At 34.7% G+C, this 6300-nt stretch overlaps 1 long non-coding RNA gene across 1 annotated transcript; it reads right to left on the minus strand.

Annotated features, from left to right (window-relative positions):
• Positions 1 to 1328: 1328 nt before the first annotated feature.
• LOC128248854 (uncharacterized) lies at positions 1329 to 3213 on the minus strand. Its single transcript, XR_008264978.1, has 2 exons — positions 3022 to 3213; positions 1329 to 1778 (listed from the first exon to the last, which is right to left on the minus strand). It is a non-coding gene; the product is annotated as an uncharacterized LOC128248854 (long non-coding RNA).
• Positions 3214 to 6300: the final 3087 nt, after the last annotated feature.

The raw sequence follows: 6300 nt of genomic DNA on the forward strand, positions 1-6300 counted from the left end.
TATATATATATATATATATGTACATGTATGTATATCTGTATGTATGTACTCAAACAAAAACACATGCCAGTCCAATTCTGAGGAACTTTGAGATAAGATAAACCTTAAAAATAAGTAATTTTACTTTCATTTCTTTTCTTTTGAAAAGGCAGAATAAATTATTTGTATAATTTAAAAGATTAGTCAAAGAATAATAATGGTTTCTTGAGAATTTAAATTTTATCGTAAACAGCAGCCATACAGTTGATGTATGCTGGCGGCGGTGGTGGTGGTGATCGTGTTGATAGTGAGCAATAGTGGTCGGGGCAGGGGCGTTGTGGTGGTAATAGTGGTGACGGTGGTTGTGGGTGTGGTGGTACGGTAAGAGTCAGGAAAGGAAGTGGAAAGAGAACAAAGCGATGATTATAGTACTATTCAGACATTTCCATTATACATACAATAGCACATATATATATATGTAAATACAAAATACACACACATATATTTAAATACATACATATATACTACATACACACACACATATCTATATATCTATATATGTATTTATATATGTATATATATTAGATTGAAGACGTAGATATAAATATTTAGACAAAGGGTCTCAAATACATACGCATATATATAATACGTTTCCAGTGATATTGGGTCGTAAATTTCAAAAACCACCCTTCATTCTACACAATAACTATGAATAAATTATCAGATTAAAGACAGATTTAGGCATTCAACGAGATTAGAGAATTATCTTTTGCAGTTTTAATTCCATTTTATGATTTTTATTTCGATTTATTCAACATTTTTTCAAGATTCTCATTTCTTTTCTTAAGAATTTAAAGTCTGATTGGTTTCATAGTCGTATATGTATATAATTGTACACATAAATAAATGGTTAATTTGTATTTGTGGGTGCATTTACATACATACATACATACATACCTATGTATGCATATATAAATATGTATTTATAGACACACACACACACACACAGACACACACGACATATATATATATACATATATATATATATATATATATATATGTATACATATATATACATGTGTGTGAGAGAATGCTAAGGGAACGTTAAAGTGGGTAAGGCGGTGTGAATTTGAATTTCTATCACAAGATTTTGGAGGTTCAGATCTTTGTACAAGCGATAACTTTTATCTTTAAGGGGCGGCAATCCTATATTTTTGTGATAGCGTTTCCTTGAGATGAATCGATCTTGGTGCTAAGAATTAAGAAATCTGGCATCAATTACAGTGATGGAGTCGATGAATCACACGATTTACAGTACATGTCGAGAATTCAATCAAACATATATATAATTAAGAAATGAAAACATGCTTTTATTGGGTTCAAACGCTTCTAGCAGAGTAGACTGCCACCCTTCTCTCCTTCCAGTCAGGCGTCAACTGTCGAAGTAGCCGCTTTACACACACTTTCCGATACCCAAAGTCTTCCACCATTTTCTGTAATTCATTATAGCCATAGTCCAGTTTTACCTCATGAATTGTGCCTCATCTGTCCGCGCATATCAGTTTATCCACTCGCTGGTAATTCGTGTCAGTGATCGCAGCTGATAGTCTCCCTGAGTGTCGTAGTGTGTACTCAATGCTGGGGTCCCTTTCTTCAAACTTCTTCATCTGTCTGTACACTTTTGTACCAAATTCTTTCGTCAATTATGTCAATCTCCGTAAACAACTTGCAGATTGATGTGAATGTCAAGCCGTCTTCCATCCTTCCTTCGTTAACAACCTAATGACGGCACGTTGCTTCTGTTTAGAAGCCATTATTTGGCCACAATAAAAAAATAAAAAACAGAGGTTAAAGAATTACTACAGATTAAGAGCTTCTCTACCAATATATGCTATTTAAACAACCTATGTCAATTAATAAAATAGCTATGACTCCGTTACTTTACTTTTGGGAAAATCTCGTGTGGTTGTGTGTATGTTTGTGTGTTAGTGTGTGTGTGTGTGTGTACGTGTGGGTGCGTGTGTTTGTATGTGTTTGTACAAGTGTATATGAGTATGTAATAAGAGATAGATATAAACCACCAATCTGTTGCTAGCTAACAATTCGATATATATATATATATATAGAGAGAGAGAGAGAGAAAGAGAGAGAGAGAGAGAGAGAGAGAGAGAGAGAGATAGATAGATAGATAGATAGATCGATAGATAGATAGATAGATAGATAGATAGATAGATATGTATTTTGTGTAGATAAGTAGCGATAGGGTAGGGAAAGAGAAAGAGAAAGAGAGAGAGAGGGAGAATGAGAGGGTAAGTGAAAACTAGTACTGCACTGCAATACATGTTTATGTTTATTTACATATGTCTGTGTCTAATTTTTTAAAAAATATGATTAAGTATTTTGTCTGCAAATGTATGTGTGTTCACATGTAATGATAATTGCTAACCTAACTGTAAGTTGTGAAGGACATAATTAATATCTATGTGTATATATATTTAACATCGTTATATAATTTCTGTAGATACATTTATATGAAACCAACAGGTACATAAATTACTCTGTATATCAGAACGCAATAGTAGAAATGTATGGATACATGTATATAACCTTGTGCATATAATATGTGAGCGAGTGAAATTATCAGCCAGATGGAGTTTCTTGAACACCTTTAGATAAACAATTGAGAGGAAATACTGTGATTAATAAATAGGAAATTCTACTTCATAGATTACATAAACAATTGTCCATTATGGAAGCAGACTTAATGTTTGTGGTAATAATCCTGAGGTATCTCTTATGTCAGCTGTCTCTACAGTTTGTACTGATAGAATAACAATCATTAGTATACTGAGGCGGCCAGTAGTTAAGTCGGTAGAGTGTTCGGTGATACATATTCCAGCTCAGTGCTGTTCTGAGTTCAAACACCACCAAGATTAACTTTCATGTCTTTCATGTTTCGGGCCGCGATGATTTATAGTGCAAGTAAAATGCAGGGATTGATTCTCCACACCCTCGGTCTTCTTTCTCTTAGAATTGACTCACCTCCTCTAATCAGTCAAACATGGATGCCTGTTGATCTGAAATCCGGGTAAGAAAAGAAAAAAAAAATGAAAGGTTCAGCTAGATTTTAGGATTTGTGGTTTGCGCATTGCGGATATAGTGATACAGTAAATACATGGCATTAAGTATGAATAATGTATTTTAACACATTTAAATTTAGACAACCATCTGTTACAAAACTTTGCTTCGAGTCTTGTGAAATTAATTTATAGTTTTAGTGCTATATAATGTACATATGCACGACATAATTTTTTGTAACACGTTGACAAGAGTAATGTACATACTAGTACACAGAAAGTATAAAGGTAGCATTATCTCTTCGCGTTCTGAGTTCAAATCCTTTCAGAACCCACTTTGTAGTTCTTCCTTTTGGAGTAGTAAAATGAATACTAGTCTAAGTACAGGAGGAAAATGGATAGATTTTTCGCACACCAGAAAATTTCGTTCTTCCATGCCTACGATAGAATTAATTATATGTATTTTTTTTTTAATTAGAAAAACAGACGTGTTATACCCATAAGACTACCAACGAGAATTTCTGTCAGATGTGTATTTATCGCGGAGTTACTTCTGTACAAACACTCTACTTGTCAAATTTCCATTAAATTCTATCGTTTTAGATTTTTCTAACATAATGAAAAAGTAAAAAATTTGTATAGTATGCCAATGTTACATGTTATTAGTCAAAGCAAGGCTAGTGAGGAAAATTCCCCAAGAGTGGAATCGAAAAGGGAAACTTGCTCTTGTAACACAATCTGCAACAATGGAATAAGGTGAAACTTCTCTGTGAGAAAGACGGCACAACAGATAGATCTGTTCCTAAATCTCTTTGTCCCGTGTGAACTTAGCTTTATCTTTTTGTCTCGATTACCACATTCTATTTTCCTGGTTAGTATGTCAGAACAAACAAATGTTTTAGCGCAGATTGGTTTTGAATATGTTCTCTAAAAGATGTATGTAGCAGGATGACTTTTAAAAGGAGACCTCGTCGTGGTACATGGTGTTTCTTTAGAGCAGTGGCATTTTTAGGGTAGTGATGTATATAACGCTGCAATTTCATTGTATTTACAGTTTACTGGCAAATACAGGAAGATTTTCAAACAATGCTCGATTAAAATACCATGCAACTGCTGCCCCAGTATAAAGTTAATTATCACTCGTAAGCAAGAGCACACTCCCAGTTCTACCTGTCGAGATCCCGAAGTTTTTTCCATTTTTCCACTTGACCAAGCGTGTATGATTAACTGCATCGTCTATGAGACAGAAGTCACAGCAACACTGCAAGATGAATGAAAAGAAAACTACATCGGTTTATGTGAAGATTATTTCAAAAGACGCTATGCAAACCACTTCTCATCTTTCCTGCACATCGACACAAGTAAAACCACTTAGTTAGGTAGCAACGTATGTGGTTTGAAGCCCAACTGCACAGCACATACAGTCAAGTGGAGAATGGTAGACATCCATACTATATGTAAATGGGTCTAAGAAATGCAACTTATGCGTAGCTGAAAGATCGCACATACTTTTAAATCTAAGAATTTCACCGCACTACTTAATTCCAGATCTGAAGTTTTCAGTAATTGTAAGCGTATGGACAAATTTCTTTTGGCGAACTGGAAGACCACCTTCTCTGGATTAAACTGTTGTCTCGCAGGCTTTGGACTCCTCTCCGTTGAATTATTCTGCAACAATTAGTTTAATTATGGCTGTTACGATCAAAGGGGACGCGAATCTATTTTTTTTCTTTTCTTTTCTTATTTCCGTTTTAACTTACCTTTCCCTTTTTACAGCAACCTTCATGTTTTTCGCTCGTGATTTCTCATATACTAGCGTCCTGATTTTCCTGTAAAGTAGATCATGTGCTCAGGGCCTGTAGTTTGCTTTGAGACACAATGCGTGTTATATAATAATGTTTAGACACGTGTATCCAATGCAAGAGACTGTAAGTAGCTCGTATTTTTATTCACTATACATTAAATTATATATATATATATAGTAAGTCGAATTTAAAGTTAAAGAGTTAAGGCATAGAAAGTAGGCGTTAAATGCAGTGTCCAAAACTTGTTTCAGGGCAAGACCCAGCTAGTGTGTCTGCGGAGCACGTTCACAAACTTGTGGCTATCAGGCGTTCTCAGCATTGTACCTGGTGTTATTGCATCGTTCCACGCCCACTAGGGAGCAGTGAAACTTGAAGCCGAAATAATTGTTGTGTTAATAAATGCTTTTTATATATATGTTGCGTGTCTTGTTTTCCATTTGTTTCCTTCGTTGTTCGCAAAAAAGTTCATATTCCATGTATTCGTATTTCGTTTTCCATATTTTCGTTGCTTACGTTCGGTGATGTCATGTGCACATATATGCATAAGTATATACGTTTATATGTGTGTACATATACATATGTATATATGCATATATATATCATTTATATTATTATATGATTGAACGCCACGCATCCATTTCCAAGTAATTTTTATCCTAATAATTCTGATGCGACACTTTCTATTCTATTCTATTCCATTCTATTATTCTATCACTCTTTCGTTTTCTCTCTTCTTCTCTCTAATTCTTTTTATCTTCCCTTCTCCCCCTCACGTTTTTTTCTCTCTTATCCTTTCTCTATTTTTTTCTCTCCGCTTCGCCGTTCTCTGTCTGTCACTATCTCTCCTTCACTCTTCCTCCTTTGCTCTCTCGTGGCTCCCACGTGACCATCGGCCATCTTTCTTTCCTTAACTTGTGTTTTTTCTTTCCTCCTGATACAGCTGGATGAATCAGACGTATTCTTGTCTGTCTCCTGTCTAAGCTTGCTCCTTCGTTTAGGCTTAGCAGCCCTTCCTGTTTGTTTTTACTCTCCTGTTTTTTGTTACCAATTTTGGCCCTTCGCAAAATCCCAAATTTATTTAATTTGCTTTGCGGGAGCAACTGTTTTATCGAAGGCGTATCTTGTCGCAAAATGCTCGAAATACGGATAAGAAAAACAGCCGGCAACTGATGAAAGGTCATTCTTTACGTTGCGTGTCTTGTTTTCCATTTGTTTCCTTCGTTATTCGCAAAAGAAGTTCATATTCCATGTATTCGTATTTCGTATTCCATATTTTCTCATTTTTTGTTGTTTACGTTCTGTGATGTCCTGCGTCGACATATGCATATGTATATACGTATATATGTAAGTATGTATATATACGTATGTATATATGCATATATATATTACGTATATTATATATATACATATATATATATATTACGTATATATATATATAT

Source organism: Octopus bimaculoides, chromosome 10 (genome assembly GCF_001194135.2).
Source record: "Octopus bimaculoides isolate UCB-OBI-ISO-001 chromosome 10, ASM119413v2, whole genome shotgun sequence".
Lineage (NCBI taxonomy): Eukaryota > Metazoa > Mollusca > Cephalopoda > Octopoda > Octopodidae > Octopus > Octopus bimaculoides.